This window comes from Rattus norvegicus, chromosome 12 (assembly GCF_021556685.1).
Source record: "Rattus norvegicus strain SHRSP/BbbUtx chromosome 12, alternate assembly SHRSP_T2T, whole genome shotgun sequence".
NCBI lineage: Eukaryota > Metazoa > Chordata > Mammalia > Rodentia > Muridae > Rattus > Rattus norvegicus.
This window is the reverse complement of record NC_141545.1, coordinates 15,607,634-15,628,163: the sequence shown is the minus strand read 5'-3', so window position 1 is coordinate 15,628,163 and position 20,530 is coordinate 15,607,634.

Below are 20,530 nucleotides of genomic sequence, written 5' to 3'. Positions count from 1 at the left end.
CTGTGGCTACACTACTAAAGAAAAACTGGCCCTAACTCCTCTGGTATAGCAATAAACTGTTGTTCCTCTCTATTTCTCAGACAGGGTGGCCTGACTGCACCGACCCCAAAGCTCTAGAGTCACTGAATAAAAGACACAAATCTCAGCATTATTTTCAATATGTCTTAACTAACTCAATGTTGGTCCACTCCTATGCCTCCACATGGCTAACACATTCCCATTCGATGTTCCTGTTATTATTTATTGAATTTATATTTTATCTTTGTTATTACACCAGATATAAAACAGAAGGCATCCCTTCTGGGGCTGCTTTCCCCTTTGCACCTCTAATTTTGCTATCTCTTCCTCTTGTACCTTCCAGGTGTGGTTCATCCTATGCCCTTCTCATGTTGGGGCACTCTTCCCTCTTTCTTGTGTTTCTTGCCCCAGAACAGTGTAAGTCTTGCACCTATCTCTCTCCTCAGTCATTGGCTGCTAGTAAGTTTATTTCCCAATCAGACAGAACTGGGGGCAGGCTTCCTTTAGCCTGTGCACCACACACTGCAACCAGGTTTTGGGTAACATAATTAGCATGAGAACACAAGCCACTACATTCTTCCCCTTGTTGTCCACTAAAAAGGTCTTTCCTTTCATATCTAAACAGTACATAATTATAATAGAATAAAACTATGAGGCATGATATACACTAATACCATCTAGTCCAACAATCTTCTCAATATTAGATCCATTATTCTAACGTCTATCTTAAAGAGTTAACAATTCTGTATCTGAATAATGTTCTGTTTTTAACATATATTACCACCTCAAAACCATCCTTTCAAATCCATATCATCTTCCTTAGTGATAATCAACTTAAGTTTGAATATGAAAGTATAAGTTGTCTTCAACCCTGTCAGAAATTCAAGAATGAATTATATATTACCTGAATATAGAGAGAGAACAAAAAATCTTCCAAAACTTTACCAAATTGTAGAGACATCTGACTGCCTGGAGAATCCCCTAATCCACAAAACGTTTGATCATCTTCAAATTTCTGGCCCAGGATCATCTGACAGACCATAATAAAACAGGAACTATAGAGAAGTATCTTCTTCTGTCTTGGCAGAGCTAAGCTGTTAACTATTCCATACTTGTGTCCTTTTCTAGACAGTCTTCTGTGTCTGCATTTGAATTAGGGCAATTCTTGCCCAGATGGCTACCTTGCTAGGATAAGCAACTCTGCCTGGTAGTAATGATTCTCAATATCTTCTTTGAACTGTGCAGGGGTACTGTCAGAAGCAGACATGTATCATAGTCAAATGATCTTTAGTAATGAAATAATATTTAGTGTCGTATTCCGTGGACTGATGATGTTTTTGAAGACTATATCAAGTGTATCTGAACTGTTAAATCTTTCTATTTGAATAATATTAAAAATACTTCATTATAATTAAATCAGAATCTAATCTAATCTAATCTAATCTAATATAAACTATGCATTTACTATGTGGCCCTTAACTTGTGTTACATAATTATCCTAAACTGTTTGTAATGGTAGCTAGAAGGACTGGTCAAAGCCTTGTATTTGTAAATGAATTGCATAGACACAATGCCTAAGAGTTTCAATATTAATTCAAATTTTGTATGATATACAAATATTTGTACCAATGAAAGCCTTAAATCTGTATCAATATATAGATTATGTACCAATGTAAGAAATTATACCTTAAATTTGCATCAATTATAAAGATTTCTACCGCTTCCTGGTTGCTGCCGCTGCAGAGAGCCCCTGGGCAGCACCCCATGAGCGAACCTGAGCCTCGGGACCACAGGTAAGACCAAATTTTCTGCTGCAAGAAAGCTGCCTGGTGAGCTTGGGACACACGGAAGCAGAATTTCTCTAGGACCGGGCACGTTCTGTGTTTACCGGAAGTCCCACACCCGCAGATCCCAGCCCGCAGCAGCTCTCTGCTCCCAGACCCGGTGAGAGAGAGACCCAACCGCCTGGTCAGGTGGGCACTCCTGAGGCTGCAGAGCAGAAGAGACCACCAACACTGCTCACCCCTGCCCACATCCCTGGCCCAAGAGGAAACTGTATAAGGCCTCTGGGCTCCCGTGGGGGAGGGCCCAGGAGCAGCAGGACCCCTGCCAGAGATACCGCCGGAACCTGAAAGAAACAGACCGGATAAACAGTTCTCTGCACCCAAATCCCGTGGGAGGGAGAGCTAAACCTTCAGAGAGACAGACAAGCCTGGGAAACCAGAAGAGACTGCTCCCTGCACACACATCTCGGACGCCAGAGGAAAAAGCCAAAGACCATCTGGAACCCTGGTGCACTGAAGCTCCCGGAAGGGGCGGCACAGGTCTTTCTGGTTGCTGCCGCTGCAGAGAGCCCCTGGGCAGCACCCCACGAGCAAACCTGAGCCTCGGGACCACAGGTAAGACCAAATTTTCTGCTGCAAGAAAGCTGCCTGGTGAACTCAAGACACAGGCCCACAGGAACAGCTGAAGACCGGTAGAGAGGAAAAACTACACACCCGAAAGCAGAACACTCTGTCCCCATAACTGACTGAAAGAGAGGAAAACAGGTCTACAGCACTCCTGACACACAGGCTTATAGGACAGTCTAGCCACTGTCAGAAATAGCAGAACAAAGTAACACTAGAGATAATCTGATGGCGAGAGGCAAGCGCAGGAACCCAAGCAACAGAAACCAAGACTACATGCCATCATCGGAGCCCAATTCTCCCACCAAAACAAACATGGAATATCCAAACACACCAGAAAAGCAAGATCTAGTTTCAAAATCATATTTGATCATGATGCTGGAGGACTTCAAGAAAGACATGAACACACTTAGGGAAGCACAGGAAAACATTAATAAACAAGTAAAAGCCTACAGAGAGGAATCGCAAAAATCCCTGAAAGAATTCGAGGAAAACACAATCAAACAGTTGAAGGAATTAAAAATGGAAATAGAAGCAATCAAGAAAGAACACATGGAAACAACCCTGGATATAGAAAACCAAAAGAAGAGACAAGGAGCTGTAGATACAAGCTTCACCAACAGAATACAAGAGATGGAAGAGAGAATCTCAGGAGCAGAAGATTCCATAGAAATCATTGACTCAACTGTCAAAGATAATGTAAAGCGGAAAAAGCTACGGGTCCAAAACATACAGGAAATCCAGGATTCAATGAGAAGATCAAACCTAAGGATAATAGGTATAGAAGAGAGTGAAGACTCCCAGCTCAAAGGACCAGTAAATATCTTCAACAAAATCATAGAAGAAAACTTCCCTAACCTAAAAAAAGAGATACCCATAGACATACAAGAAGCCTATAGAACTCCAAATAGATTGGACCAGAAAAGAAACACCTCCCGTCACATAATTGTCAAAACACCAAACGCACAAAATAAAGAAAGAATATTAAAAGCAGTAAGGGAAAAAGGTCAAGTAACATATAAAGGGAGACCTATCAGAATCACACCAGACTTCTCGCCAGAAACTATGAAGGCCAGAAGATCCTGGACTGATGTTATACAGACCCTAAGAGAACACAAATGCCAGCCCAGGTTACTGTATCCTGCAAAACTCTCAATTAACATTGATGGAGAAACCAAGATATTCCATGACAAAACCAAATTTACACAATATCTTTCTACAAACCCAGCACTACAAAGGATAATAAATGGTAAAGCCCAACATAAGGAGGCAAGCTATACCCTAGAAGAAGCAAGAAACTAATCGTCTTGGCAACAAAACAAAGAGAATGAAAGCACACAAACATAACCTCACATCCAAATATGAATATAACGGGAAGCAATAATCACTATTCCTTAATATCTCTCAATATCAATGGCCTCAACTCCCCAATAAAAAGACATAGATTAACAAACTGGATACGCAACGAGGACCCTGCTTTCTGCTGCCTACAGGAAACACACCTCAGAGACAAAGACAGACACTACCTCAGAGTGAAAGGCTGGAAAACAACTTTCCAAGCAAATGGTCAGAAGAAGCAAGCTGGAGTAGCCATTCTAATATCAAATAAAATCAATTTCCAACTAAAAGTCATCAAAAAAGATAAGGAAGGACACTTCATATTCATCAAAGGAAAAATCAACCAAGATGAACTCTCAATCCTAAATATCTATGCCCCAAATACAAGGGCACCTACATACGTAAAAGAAACCTTACTAAAGCTCAAAACACACATTGCACCTCACACAATAATAGTGGGAGATTTCAACACCCCACTCTCATCAATGGACAGATCATGGAAACAGAAATTAAACAGTGATATAGACAGACTAAGAGAAGTCATGAGCCAAATGGACTTAACGGATATTTATAGAACATTCTATCCTAAAGCAAAAGGATATACCTTCTTCTCAGCTCCTCATGGTACTTTCTCCAAAATTGACCATATAATTGGTCAAAAAACGGGCCTCAACAGGTACAGAAATATAGACATAATCCCATGCGTGCTATCGGACCACCACGGCCTAAAACTGGTCTTCAATAACAATAAGAGAAGAATGCCCACATATACGTGGAAATTGAACAATGCTCTACTCAATGATAACCTGGTCAAGGAAGAAATAAAGAAAGAAATTAAAAACTTTTTAGAATTTAATGAAAATGAAGATACAACATACTCAAACTTATGGGACACAATGAAAGCTGTGCTAAGAGGAAAACTCATAGCGCTGAGTGCCTGCAGAAAGAAACAGGAAAGAGCATATGTCAGCAGCTTGACAGCACACCTAAAAGCTCTAGAACAAAAAGAAGCAAATACACCCAGGAGGAGTAGAAGGCAGGAAATAATCAAACTCAGAGCGGAAATCAACCAAGTAGAAACAAAAAGGGTCATAGAAAGAATCAACAGAACCAAAAGTTGGTTCTTTGAGAAAATCAACAAGATAGATAAACCCTTAGCCAGACTAACGAGAGGACACAGAGAGTGCGTCCAAATTAACAAAATCAGAAATGAAAAGGGAGACATAACAACAGATTCAGAGGAAATTCAAAAAATCATCAGATCTTACTATAAAAACCTATATTCAACAAAACTTGAAAATCTTCAGGAAATGGACAATTTCCTAGACAGATACCAAGTATCGAAGTTAAATCAGGAACAGATAAACCAGTTAAACAACCCCATAACTCCTAAGGAAATAGAAGCAGTCATTAAAGGTCTCCCAACCAAAAAGAGCCCAGGTCCAGACGGGTTTAGTGCAGAATTCTATCAAACCTTCATAGAAGACCTCATACCAATATTATCCAAACTATTCCACAAAATTGAAACAGATGGAGCACTACCGAATTCCTTCTACGAAGCCACAATTACTCTTATACCTAAACCACACAAAGACACAACAAAGAAAGAGAACTTCAGACCAATTTCCCTTATGAATATCGACGCAAAAATACTCAATAAAATTCTGGCAAACCGAATTCAAGAGCACATCAAAACAATCATCCACCATGATCAAGTAGGCTTCATCCCAGGCATGCAGGGATGGTTTAATATACGGAAAACCATCAACGTGATCCATTATATAAACAAACTGAAAGAACAGAACCACATGATCATTTCATTAGATGCTGAGAAAGCATTTGACAAAATTCAACACCCCTTCATGATAAAAGTCCTGGAAAGAATAGGAATTCAAGGCCCATACCTAAACATAGTAAAAGCCATATACAGCAAACCAGTTGCTAACATTAAACTAAATGGAGAGAAACTTGAAGCAATCCCACTAAAATCAGGGACTAGACAAGGCTGCCCACTCTCTCCCTACTTATTCAATATAGTTCTTGAAGTTCTAGCCAGAGCAATCAGACAACAAAAGGAGGTCAAGGGGATACAGATTGGAAAAGAAGAGGTCAAAATATCACTATTTGCTGATGACATGATAGTATATTTAAGTGATCCTAAAAGTTCCACCAGAGAACTACTAAAGCTGATAAACAACTTCAGCAAAGTGGCTGGGTATAAAATTAACTCAAATAAATCAGTTGCCTTCCTCTATACAAAAGAGAAACAAGCCGAGAACAAAATTAGGGAAACGACACCCTTCATAATAGACCCAAATAATATAAATTACCTCGGTGTGACTTTAACCAAGCAAGTAAAAGATCTGTACAATAAGAACTTCAAGACACTGAGGAAAGAAATTGAAGAAGACCTCAGAAGATGGAAAGATCTCCCATGCTCATGGATTGGCAGGATTAATATAGTAAAAATGGCCATTTTACCAAAAGCAATCTACAGATTCAATGCAATCCCCATCAAAATACCAATCCAATTCTTCAAAGAGTTAGACAGAACAATTTGCAAATTCATCTGGAATAACAAAAAACCCAGGATAGCTAAAGCTATCCTCAACAATAAAAGGACTTCAGGGGGAATCACTATCCCTGAACTCAAGCAGTATTACAGAGCAATAGTGATAAAAACTGCATGGTATTGGTACAGAGACAGACAGATAGACCAATGGAATAGAATTGAAGACCCAGAAATGAACCCACACACCTATGGTCACTTGATTTTTGACAAAGGAGCCAAAACCATCCAATGGAAAAAAGATAGCATTTTCAGCAAATGGTGCTGGTTCAACTGGAGGGCAACATGTAGAAGAATGCAGATCGATCCATGCCTATCACCCTGTACAAAGCTTAAGTCCAAGTGGATCAAGGACCTCCACATCAAACCAGACACACTCAAACTAATAGAAGAAAAACTAGGGAAGCATCTGGAACACATGGGCACTGGAAAAAATTTCCTGAACAAAACACCAATGGCTTATGCTCTAAGATCAAGAATCGACAAATGGGATCTCATAAAACTGCAAAGCTTCTGTAAGGCAAAGGACACTGTGGTTAGGACAAAACGGCAACCAACAGATTGGGAAAAGATCTTTACCAATCCTACAACAGATAGAGGCCTTATATCCAAAATATACAAAGAACTCAAGAAGTTAGACCGCAGGGAAACAAATAACCCTATTAAAAAATGGGGTTCAGAGCTAAACAAAGAATTCACAGCTGAGGAATGCCGAATGGCTGAGAAACACCTAAAGAAATGTTCAACATCTTTAGTCATAAGGGAAATGCAAATCAAAACAACCCTGAGATTTCACCTCACACCAGTGCGATTGGCTAAGATCAAAAACTCAGGTGACAGCAGATGCTGGCGAGGATGTGGAGAAAGAGGAACACTCCTCCATTGTTGGTGGGATTGCAGACTGGTAAAACCATTCTGGAAATCAGTCTGGAGGTTCCTCAGAAAATTGGACATTGAACTGCCTGAGGATCCAGCTATACCTCTCTTGGGCATATACCCAAAAGATGCCTCAACATATAAAAGAGACACGTGCTCCACCATGTTCATCGCAGCCTTATTTATAATAGCCAGAAACTGGAAAGAACCCAGATGCCCTTCAACAGAGGAATGGATACAGAAAATGTGGTACATCTACACAATGGAATATTACTCAGCTATCAAAAACAACAAGTTTATGAAATTCGTAGGCAAATGGTTGGAACTGGAAAATATCATCCTGAGTGAGCTAACCCAATCACAGAAAGACATACATGGTATGCACTCATTGATAAGTGGCTATTAGCCCAAATGCTTGAATTACCCTAGATCCCTAGAACAAACGAAACTCAAGACGGATGATCAAAATGTGAATGCTTCACTCCTTCTTTAAATGAGGAAAAAGAATACCCTTGGCAGGGAAGGGAGAGGCAAAGATTAAAACAGAGACTGAAGGAACACCCATTCAGAGCCTGCCCCACATGTGGCCCATACATATACAGCCACCCAATTAGACAAGATGGATGAAGCAAAGAAGTGCAGACCGACAGGAGCCGGATGTAGATCGCTCCTGAGAGACACAGCCAGAATACAGCAAATATAGAGGCGAATGCCAGCAGCAAACCACTGAACTGAGAATAGGTCCCCTATTGAAGGAATCAGAGAAAGAACTGGAAGAGCTTGAAGGGGCTCGAGACCCCAAAAGTACAACAATGCCAAGCAACCAGAGCGTCCAGGGACTAAGCCACTACCTAAAGACTATACATGGACTGACCCTGGACTCTGACCCCATAGGTAGCAATGAATATCCTAGTAAGAGCACCAGTGGAAGGGGAAGCCCTGGGTCCTGCTAAGACTGAACCCCCAGTGAACTAGTCTATCAGGGGAGGGCGGCAATGGGGGGAGGGTTGGGAAGGGAACACCCATAAGGAAGGGGAGGGGGGAGGGGGATGTTTGCCCGGAAACCGGGAAAGGGAATAACACTCGAAATGTATATAAGAAATACTCAAGTTAATAAAAAAAAATAAAATAAAATAAAAAGATTTCTACCAATGTAAGATTATGGCTACATGATGCTTTGTTTAAGAGTATATATAGTAATCCATCCCACATATTTCCTCCTTGTTCAAAATTATGACCATTTCCAAATTGTCCCTTAAAATGACAACCTATCAATAATTTATAAAATAACCATAAGCAGTCAAACCCAAGGTATTCTGATGATGAGTCTCCATGTCTTCTTCCTGTTGAACAGGAGCAATGAAGATCTTTTGAAAGGGCTGGAGAGAGGAGGGGTAGAAATATTAGAAATATTGGTTAGTCTTAAGAAAAGTAGCTTTAGCATCTGTTATCCAGTCACTGTGTATGTAGAAGGCTCGGGTATTAAATGAAGTTCTCGGATCTGTCTGAAAAGTTTGATGAAGGGATATCATCTGTAATCAGTGGCATTTCCTCTTCTCTTTCCCTGCTAACAGAAATACAGACCCTTTCTGCCAAAATAGTATGCCCTTGGTTGAGTAAACTGAGATCATAAAGGTATAGATTTATTTAATTTAGCAGGTTGACCTCTCTCCCAGAGGATTTTTATATCACAAATACCACCAAACTTCTAATTATCTTCATTTGGTAATTAAAACAAGTCAAAGCAGTTAAAGCAATCTAAACAATTACCTTCATCTAGTGAGACAGTTTGACCCTATTCTCACCTTCCTTTTTATTACACAATTAAGATTTTTAATGGATATATTTATTTACATTTCAAATGTTATCCTCTTTCCCTATTTCCTTTCCATAAACCTCCTATCCAATCCCACAACTCCATTCTTCTATGAGGGTGTTCCAAACCCCACCACCGACCCCTGGTGTCTATCCTCCCTGACATTCCCCTACACAGGGGCGTCCAGCCTTAGCAGGACCAAGGAAGGGCTTCTCCTCTCATAGGTGTCCATATCGCCATACTCTGCTACAGATGAGACTGGAGTCATGGGTCTGTCCATGTATAATCTTTGGATAGTGGTTTAAGTCCCTGGGAGCACTGATTGGTTGGTAATGTTGTTCTTATGGGATTGCAAGCCCCTGCAGCTCCTTGAATCATTTCTCTAACTCCTCCAAAGTGTACCCTATTTTCAGTTCAATGGCTGGGTGTGTGCATTTGTGTAGGATAATGTCATTATGAATGTGAAAGGAGGTACAAGATAGAACAAGTCTTGTTATTGGACAAGAAGGAAGAATGGGCAGGAGAAAAGTCTTAGAGAGGGTTAGGAGACTGGAGCAAGAGGAGAGAAGAGGCAGCTGAGAAAACATGAAGGTGGATGTTAGGATTTGTTTCTGCACATTTACAGGTTGTTATGAAAATTCTTAAAAGATGGATGTGTGCAAGGCTTTGTATGTCTAGGTGGGCAATTATATCTTATCAATTGTATCACAATTGTGTTGTGTATTCTTTCATGTGGCTAATTAACTTAATTCAAGAGAGTTTGTGGTGGCTGGAGACACTGGGTCACCGCGGAATTTAGATGTGTTTCTCTGGCATATTGGCATTCTGCCTTGGTAACTAGTTGGGTAGAGAGATTGTTGCCAGAATCAGAGAGTAGCTATCAGCAGTATGATATGGGATGGAGCAAAGTGGGTGAGACGCATTTGCTGACAGTGATGTAGATATCTACCAGCTATCGTGGGGCACGATGGTGCCAGATCTAGAGTGCGATAAAAGACAGATTTTTTTTAATAATTTTACAGCAACAGGTGGCGCCTAACGTGAGGCGAGAATCCACTAGTAAGCCTAAGAGTTGAGAGAAAGTTTTATTTTCTAAGAGGGGGCCATCACCATGTTGAGTCACATGATTTCTCAAATGAAGGGAAATTTAAACAAAAAAAGCACAAACAGGCTTGCAAGCTATAGTTCTTCTCCTGTGATAAGTAGTGGCAGCTCAGAGAGTTAGAGATTAAAAGCTGCTTTTTTAGAAAATTTGTTTTTAAAAGTCTTTCAGAATACTTGTATTCTTCTAACGTGGGATCTATTGGAATTTTGGGTTAAAACCCTAGTTAGACAAGCTACTTCCTAATGACAGTTATTAGCAGAAGGTGATCAAGTTTGTTTTTAGAAGACAAGCATACAGAGATTACCTGAATCACATGGGTATTTTTATCCACGGTTCAGAACTTAGGTAGAGAAAATTAGTCATTGACTCCAAGTTGAGAGTTGTAATATTTACAATTCATTAAGGCTAAATTAAAATCTGAGGTTCCAGGTAGAGAGCTTGACAGATTCATATATTTTAGACGAAAGTCCTGGTTTGATAATTGTCTAATTATTGATATTAAAATTAATACAATGTGTTTAATTTGTTTTATAAATTATACTGCTAAAGGCCATATAGATCGATGTTGCCGGCTAGCAAGGGTTTGTGGTTACTTTTGATATTTACCACAACATGAAGCTCAGGTTCTCTAAACACGGCTCCATGCTAATTTGGGGTTAATTTCCTGATATGACAGATTAGAAAAGCCTAACAGGCTTGCACACTATTGTATAGCTTAATTTCTTTTCAAAAATTATTTAATCTTCATAATGGGTATGACTTTGGGTTTTATGGTGATATTATATCTCTGGGAGAGAGTACAAGATACAAGCTTTTCTGGTTACAGACTCCAAAACATGGTATTTTGGGAGAAAGGTTTTGTCTTTTTGTTTTTTGTTGGGTGTTTTTTTTTCCGTGGCATTCATTTATTTGGTTTTCCTGGTGAAAGGCATTCTGAGTGAGATGGGATCATGAGGCAGTTCCCATCTCTACTTCCCTGATGGCTAAGTATTTAAAACATATTTCCAAATATTAATCAACATTTGTTCCTCTCCTTTGGAGAACAGTCTATAAATTGCACCAGCTCATGAACTGAAGTATTCCGAATGGGAGTGATAATATCAGTAATTTTTTCATCTTTATTAAATTGGGTATTTCTTATTTACATTTCAAATGTTATTCCATTTCCTGGTTTCCAGGCGAACATCCCCCTAACCCCTCCACCTCCCCTTTTATAAAGGTGTTCCCCTCCCCATCCTCCCCCCATTATCACCCTCCCCCAACAATCCCATTCACTGGGGGTCCAGTCTTGGCAGACCAAGGGCTTCCCCTTCCACTGGAGACCCTACTGCTATTCATTGCTACCTATGAATTTGGAGCCCCGGGTCAGTCCATGTATAGTCTTTGGGTAGTGGCTTAGTCCCTGGAAGCTCTGGTTGGTTGGCTGTTGTTTATATGGGATCTCAAGCCCCTTCAAGCTCTTTCAGTCCTTTCTCTGATTCCTTCAATGGGGGTCCTGTTCTCAGTTCAGTGGTTTGTTGCTGGCATTCACCTATGTATTTGCCATATTCTGGGTATGTCTCTCAGGAGAGATCTACATCCAGTTCATCTCTCAGGAGAGATCTACATCCGGTTCCTGTCACCCTGCACTTCTTTGCTTCATCCATCTTATCTAGTTTGGTGGCTGTATATGTATGGGCCACATATGGGGCAGGCTCTGAATGGGCGTTCCTTCAGTCTCTGTTCTAAACTTTGCCTCCCTATTCCCTGCCAAGGGTATTCTTGTTCCCCTTTTAAAGAAGGAGTGAAACATTTGCATTTATACCTATTTATTCAGCTTTTTGTCCTGATGATGCACCAGGGTGTGGCTCTGCCCATATGATCTCAATGTTTGAGACTACCACTGCCCCTGCATACATCTGTCAGTCCTGAATGAATCTACTTTAATTGGTGAACCATGTTGTCTTTGCAACCATCAGAGGAGTCTCTTGAAGACCTGGTCTGGTGAACTGGATGTGGGCCAGGATGTATGAACAGTCATGCAGTAGCACTTTGAGATCTGGATCCAGTAGTAGGGTAGCTGTGTTCTGTGCAATTGGAGCCTAAAAGATTATTCTAGGAGGATTTAGTAGGCGATAGTGATAATGAGTCACTCTAGAGTTGGTGACCATTGATGAGGGGGCTGTTTGAGAACCCCTTCAATTAGCACAAATCATAATTATGGTAAGTCTCTGGCCCAATTACAGTTTGTCAACATCTTTGACCAAGAAGTTTGTTGCAGATATATTCATAAGCAAGGGGTCCAGCCTCTGGCTACTGAGTCTGATTTCTTTGAGAGGTAGGCCAGTGGTGGGTACTACAGCACAAGAGTATGCATGAATACCCCATTTGCCTCCAATAGAACTCATCTACAAAGAGGCAAAGGGGCTTAGTTACATCTGGAAATCCCAGCACTGATGCCTTCTTTAAAGTATCAAAGACTTTTTTTCAATGTCCCTCTGTCCACATAAAGTTTTCAGGAGTCTCTTCGGTGGCCTCATATAGCAGCTTAGCTATTTCTGCAAAGCCTGGTATCCAATCTATGCAGAATCCAGCAGTCCTCAAGGACTTCCTTATGTACCAGGGAGTTTGGGGTATTGGAAGGCACAGAACAGTTTCTTTCTTGGCCTCAGAAACCCATCTCTGATCTTTGTTTAATAAATATCTAAGATAGATCATCTGGTTGGCAGAGTGAAGATTTTTTATTGGAGACCTGATAACCCAAACTTCCCAGGGTCTCCAAGAGGTTCTGTGTTCCTTCAGGCACTTTTGCTTGGTTTCTGCTGTCACCAGGAGGTCATCAACATACTTCAAAAGAGTCATGTCAGGGTGCTGGGTTCTATACTCACTCAAGTGTCATGGATGGCCTCATCAAATATAGTAGGCAAGTTCTTAAATCCCTGGCATAGTCAAGTCCAAGCAGACTGTCTACTAAGCCTGAGCTCAGGATTATGCCACTGAAAGGCAAAGAGGTCTTGACTATTGCATGCCAAGTGTAAGCTGAAGAAAGCATGTTTTAAATCCAGTTCTGTATACCATTATTACTCCTGTGGAATGGCACTCAGGAAGGTATAACTGTTGCGTGGATATTCGTACCTGTTGAGTGGATACCCATACCTCATTTATTTGCCTGTTTTAAATCTTGTACAAGTCTATAATCATTAGTTCCAGGCTTCTTGGTGTCAGGAGAGGGGTGTTGCATGAAGATTGACATGGTCTCAAAATCCCCACATTTATAGACTCTTGGTCTTGGGGTGCTATAAGTTCTTTAGCAACTAGGAGCATGGGGTACTGTCAAACTTGTACAGGCTCAGCCCATGACCTGAACTCAATCCATATTGGGGTCTGATGTTTTACCTTCCAAACTCCTCCTGTCTCTGCCCACGCACTGGGGAAATGATTTAGTCAAGTAGGTATTTCATCCTCTGAGGTAGGGAGGGTCTCAGACAACCAGTATTCTTCAGATAGAAGGATAGTTGCATGAATATGCTGCCCTTCTTAATCTAATATATTGGCTCCTTCTGGGGAGAAATGTAATTGTGTCAACATGTTTGTGAACAAATCTCTCCCTAAAAGGGGGTATGGACTTTCAGGTACAACAAGGAATGAATAGGTTAATTTGCCCATTCCTAAGTCCACTGTTCTTTGACTAGTCTATGAGTATTGTTTAATTCCTGTTGCCCCATGGACTGAAAATCTTTTCAAGAAATTTCATCAACACATTTCTGCAAGACAGAATGCTGGATTCCACTCTCTACAAGTAAAGAGATAGGTTTCCTCTCCACTTTCAGGGTTGCTTCGGGGAAGATATATAAACCCAGTTCCCCCTAATGTTCTTTTTTAAGGACAAGATTGGATAGCCTTCTTCTTTTAGGGCTTTCCCTGTCCCAGTGGCCATCCTCCTTACAATAAGCACATTGGTTCTTTCTTATGTTCAGTTAGTCTTGATTCTTGGGTAACCCCCTTACTTCCTTCTTCTGCAGCTATCTGTTTTAGGTGTTTCATACAGACGTCTGGTTTTGCTGCAGTTGCCAAAAGAGTTCTTGCCAGTTCTCCAATCTGTTGCTTCTGTCCTCTAGTCTGATTTTCCTCCAAAGTCTCTCTTCCATTAAATATTCTCTCTGCATCTATCGCTAAGTCCAACAGACTCTTTTTCCTATTATTTCAGACATCTGGAGCTTTTTCTTACTATATAGGGATGTCTGATTGATAAAAGCTAAAGCAACTGCAGCCTTTGTTTCTGGTAAATTTCAGAACTCTTCCTTCTCAGACAACCCCAGTGATCTAATCAACCTCTAATAGACAGTCCTCTTCACTCACCAGTCTACTTGGGATGATTGGCAACAATTTTTCATGTTACCCCACAGAGGGGAGAGAGAGAGAGAGAGAGAGAGAGAGAGAGAGAGAGAGAGAGAGAGAGTTATATTGTCAAAAAGTCTCCATGACCCTGTAAAAAAAAGCTGTGGGGATTTCAGTTTCTCACTTCCTAATGTCATATAATATAGCCAACTTTGTGGGTCATCTTGTGGCCATTTTAAGACCTCCCAGCAGAGACTGGTGGTAGAGCAAGAGCCTCCTTTTATCTTTAACTGTGTTAAAATCAGAGTCTGTGTGAACTATGGGGGGCAGCAAGCATCAGTAAATGCTTGGTTATTGGTGGGCTTCCCTGTGGGTCCAGGAACCAGCTCCTGGCTTCTGTCTGGATTCTCTCTCTCTCTCTCTCTCTCTCTCTCTCTCTCTCTCTCTCTCCCTCTCTCCCCTCTGTGGGGTAACATGAAAAATTGATGCCAATCATCCCAAGTAGACTGGTGAGTGAAGAGGACTGTCTATTAGAGGTTGATTAGATCACTGGGGTTGTCTGAAAAGGAAGAGTTCTGAAATTTCCAATTATGAAAGTCACTGGTGGTGAAGGGCAAATAAATATTCAGTTGATTCCCTTGGTTATCCACCTTCCCTGGTGCAAGGAATAGCAGGGCAACTGACATTAGCTCAAGTACTATCACCCATCAGATCTATGTCCCTGCAAAAAGCCCCCTTCTCACTGCCTATGATGGGGTTGCCTGCTGCTCAGCTGCCAGTGGGGTTCACTCTTCTGTATGTGGGGTTAAATAAGGTATGGATAGAAAAATAACATCATCCACTCTCACTTCTTGGAGAACCAGGTAGACGGGAGGCACAGAAGGAGACTTATGACCTAATACCTTTTATTTCATATCTTTCTACTTCTTGGTAGCCAAGACAAGAACTTCTGCTTATTGTCTAGGGATAAAAGGTCTAAACGAAGAGGGTGGGTCCTCAAGGAGGTCTCACCAAACTACTACATAAGGTATTTGGTCTAGGTGGCCAAATCTGGATTTAAAAATGATCCTCTTGGGAGTCCAGACACTGCCCAGACCTGAAGGGAACTGGTCAACAGTTCTCTGCACCCAAATCCTGTGGGAGGGAGAGCTAAACCTTCATAGGGGTAGACACGCCTGGGAAGCCAGAAGAGAAAACACTCTGCCCACATTTCTGACTCCAGTGGAAAACACCTAGTGCCATCAGGGACTCCAGTGCACCGGGGCCACAGGAAAAGGTGGCGCAGGCACTCCTGGTTGCCGCCCTCACAGAGAGCTCAAAAGCAGCCCCCCACGAGCAACTTGAGCTGCGGGACCACAGATAACACCAACTTTTCTGCTCCAAGCGACTTACCTGATATACTCAGGACACAGGCCCACAGGAACAGTTGAAGACCAGTAGACAGGAAACACTGCATGCCTGAAAGCAGAACACTCTTCCCATAACTGGCTGAAAGAAAGTAGGAAAACAGGTCTACAGCACTCCTGACACACAGGCCTATAGGATGGTCTAGCCACTGTCAGAAATAACAGAACAAGGTAACACCAGAGACAACATGATGGCGAGAGGCAAGTGCAGGAACCCAAGCAACAGAAACCAAGACTACATGGCATCATTGGAGCCTAATTCTCCCAACAAAGCAAACACTGAATATCCAAACACACCAGAAAAGAAAGATCTAGATTTAAAATCACATTTGATCATGATGCTGGAGGACTTCAAGAAAGACATGAAGAACTCCCTTAGAGAAACGCAGGAAAACATAAATAAACAAGTAGAAGCCTATAGAGAGGAATCACAAAAATCCCTGAAACAATTCCAGGAAAACACAATCAAACAATTGAAGGAATTAAAAATGGAAATAGAAGCAATAAAGTAAGGACACAGGGAAACAACGCTGGATATAGAAAACCAAAGGAATAGACAAGGAGCCATAGACACAAGCATCACCAACAGAATACAAGTGATAGAAGAGAGAATATCAGGAGCGGAAGATTCCATAGAAATCATCGACACAACAGTCAAAGAAAATGTAAAACAGGAGACACCGCTGGAACCTGAAGGAAACAGACCGGATAAACAGTTCTCTGCACCCAAATCCCGTGGGAGGGAGAGCTAAACCTTCAGAGAGGCAGACAAGCCTGGGAAACCAGAAGAGACTGCTCTCTACACACACATCTCGGACGCCAGAGTAAAAAAGCCAAAGACCATCTGGAACCCTGGTGCACTGAAGCTCCCGGAAGGGGCGGCACAGGTATTCCTGGTTGCTGCCGCTGCAGAGAGCCCGTGGGCAGCACCCCACGAGCGAACTTGAGCCTCGGGACCACAGGTAAGACCAACTTTTCTGCTGCAAGAAAGCTGCCTGGTGAACTCAAGACACAGGCCCACAGGAACAGCTGAAGACCTGTAGAGAGGAAAAACTACACACCCGAAAGCAGAACACTCTGTCCCCATAACTGACTGAAAGAGAGGAAAACAGGTCTACAGCACTTCTGACACACAGGCTTATAGGACAGTCTAGCCACGGTCAGAAATAGCAGAACAAAGTAACACTAGAGATAATCTGATGGCGAGAGGCAAGCGCAGGAACCCAAGCAACAGAAACCAAGACAACATGGCACCACCGGAGCCCAATTCTCCCATCAAAACAAACATGGAATATCCAAACACACCAGAAAAGCAAGATCTAGTTTCAAAATCATTTTTGATCATGATGCTGGAGGACTTCAAGAAAGACATGAAGAACTCCCTTAGAGAACAAGTAGAAGCCTACAGAGAGGAATCGCAAAAATGCCTGAAAGAATTCCAGGAAAACATAAATAAACAAGTAGAAGCCCATAGGGAGGAGACACAAAAATCCCTGAAAGAATTCCAGGAAAACACAATCAAACAGTTGAAGGAATTAAAAATGGAAATAGAAGCAATCAAGAAAGAACACATGGAAACAACCCTGGATATAGAAAACCAAAAGAAGAGACAAGGAGCTGTAGATACAAGCTTCACCAACAGAATACAAGAGATGGAAGAGAGAATCTCAGGAGCAGAAGATTCCATAGAATTCATTGACTCAACTGTCAAAGATAATGTAAAGCAGAAAAAGCTAGTGGTCCAAAACATACAGGAAATCCAGGACTCAATGAGAAGATCAAACCTAAGGATAATAGGTATAGAAGAGAGTGAAGACTCCCAGCTCAAAGGACCAGTAAATATCTTCAACAAAATCATAGAAGAAAACTTCCCTACCCTAAAAAAAGAGATACCCATAGACATACAAGAAGCCTACAGAACTCCAAATAGATTGGACCAGAAAAGAAACACCTCCCGTCACATAATAGTCAAAACACCAAACGCACAAAAAAAAAGAAAGAATATTGAAAGCAGTAAGGGAAAAAGGTCAAGTAACATATAAAGGGAGACCTATCAGAATCACACCAGACTTCTCGCCAGAAACTATGAAGGCCAGAAGATCCTGGACTGATGTCATACAGACCCTAAGAGAACACAAATGCCAGCCCAGGTTACTGTATCCAGCAAAACTCTAAATTAACATTGATGGAGAAACCAAGATATTCCATGACAAAACCAAATTTACACAATATCTTTCTACAAATCCAGCACTACAAAGGATAATAAATGGTAAAGCCCAACATAAGGAGGCAAGCTATACCCTAGAAGAAGCAAGAAACTAATCGTCTTGGCAACAAAACAAAGAGAATGAAAGCACACAAACATAACCTCACAGTCAAATATGAATATAACGGGAAGCAATAATCACTATTCCTTAATATCTCTCAATATCAATGGCCTCAACTCCCCAATAAAAAGACATAGATTAACAAACTGGATACGCAACGAGGACCCTGCATTCTGCTCCCTACAGGAAACACACCTCAGAGACAAAGACAGACACTACCTCAGAGTGAAAGGCTGGAAAACAACTTTCCAAGCAAATGGTCAGAAGAAGCAAGCTGGAGTAGCCATTCTAATATCAAATAAAATCAATTTTCAACTAAAAGTCATCAAAAAAGATAAGGAAGGACACTTCATATTCATCAAAGGAAAAATCCACCAAGATGAACTCTCAATCCTAAATATCTATGCCCCAAATACAAGGGCACCTACATATGTAAAAGAAACCTTACTAAAGCTCAAAACACACATTGCACCTCACACAATAATAGTGGGAGATTTCAACACCCCACTCTCATCAATGGACAGATCATGGAAACAGAAATTAAACAGAGATGTAGACAGACTAAGAGAAGTCATGAGCCAAATGGACTTAACGGATATTTATAGAACATTCTATCCTAAAGCAAAAGGATATACCTTCTTCTCAGCTCCTCATGGTACTTTCTCCAAAATTGACCATATAATTGGTCAAAAAATGGGCCTCAACAGGTACAGAAAGATAGAAATAATCCCATGCGTGCTATCGGACCACCACGGCCTAAAAATGGTCTTCAATAACAATCAAGGAAGAATGCCCACAAATACTTGGAAATTGAACAATGCTCTACTCAATGATAACCTGGTCAAGGAAGAAATAAAGAAAGAAATTAAAAACTTTTTAGAATTTAATGAAAATGAAGGTACTACATACCCAAACTTATGGGACACAATGAAAGCTGTGCTAAGACGAAAACTCATAGCGCTGAGTGCCTGCAGAAAGAAACAGGAAAGAGCATATGTCAGCAGCTTGACAGCACACCTAAAAGCTCTAGAACAAAAAGAAGCAAATACACCCAGGAGGAGTAGAAGGCAGGAAATAATCAAACTCAGAGCTGAAATCAACCAAGTAGAAACAAAAAGGACCATAGAAAGAATCAACAGCACCAAAAGTTAGTTCTTTGAGAAAATCAACAAGATAGATAAACCCTTAGCCAGACTAACGAGAGGACACAGAGAGTGCGTCCAAATTAACAAAATCAGAAATGAAAAGGGAGACATAACTACAGATTCAGAGGAAATTCAAAAAATCATCAGATCTTACTGTAAAAACCTATATTCAACAAAACTTGAAAATCTTCAGGAAATGGACAATTTCCTAGACAGATACCAAGTACCGAAGTTAAATCAGGAACAGATAAACCAGTTAAACAACCCCATAACTCCTAAGGAAATAGAAGCAGTCATTAAAAGGTCTCCCAACCAAAAAGAGCCCAGGTCCAGACGGGTTTAGTGCAGAATTCTATCAAACCTTCATAAAAGACCTCATACCAATATTATCCAAACTATTCCACAAAATTGAAACAGATGGATCACTACCAAATACCTTTTATGAAGCCACAATTACACTTATACCTAAACCACACAAAGACACAACAAAGAAAGAGAACTTCAGACCAATTTCCCTTATGAATATCGACGCAAAAATACTCAACAAAATTCTGGCAAACCGAATCCAAGAGCACATCAAAACAATCATCCACCATGACCAAGTAGGCTTCATCCCAGGCATGCAGGGATGGTTTAATATACGGAAAACCATCAACGTGATCCATTATATAAACAAACTGAAAGAACAAAACCACATGATCATTTCATTAGATGCTGAGAAAGCATTTGACAAAATTCAACACCCCTTCATGATAAAAGTCCTGGAAAGAATAGGAATTCAAGGCCCATACCTAAACATAGTAAAAGCCATATACAGCAAACCAGTTGCTAACATTAAAATAAATGGAGAGAAACTTGAAGCAACCCCACTAAAATCAGGGACTAGACAAGGCTGCCCACTCTCTCCCTACTTATTCAATATAGTTCTTGAAGTTCTAGCCAGAGCAATCAGACAACAAAAGGAGGTCAAGGGGATACAGATCGGAAAAGAAGAAGTCAAAATATCACTATCTGCAGATGATATGATAGTATATTGAAGTGATCCCAAAAGTTCCACCAGAGAATTACTAAAGCTGATAAACAACTTCAGCAAAGTGGCTGGGTATAAAATTAACTCAAATAAATCAGTTGCCTTCCTCTATACAAAAGAGAAACAAGCCGAGAAAGAAATTAGGGAAACGACACCCTTCATAATAGACCCAAAT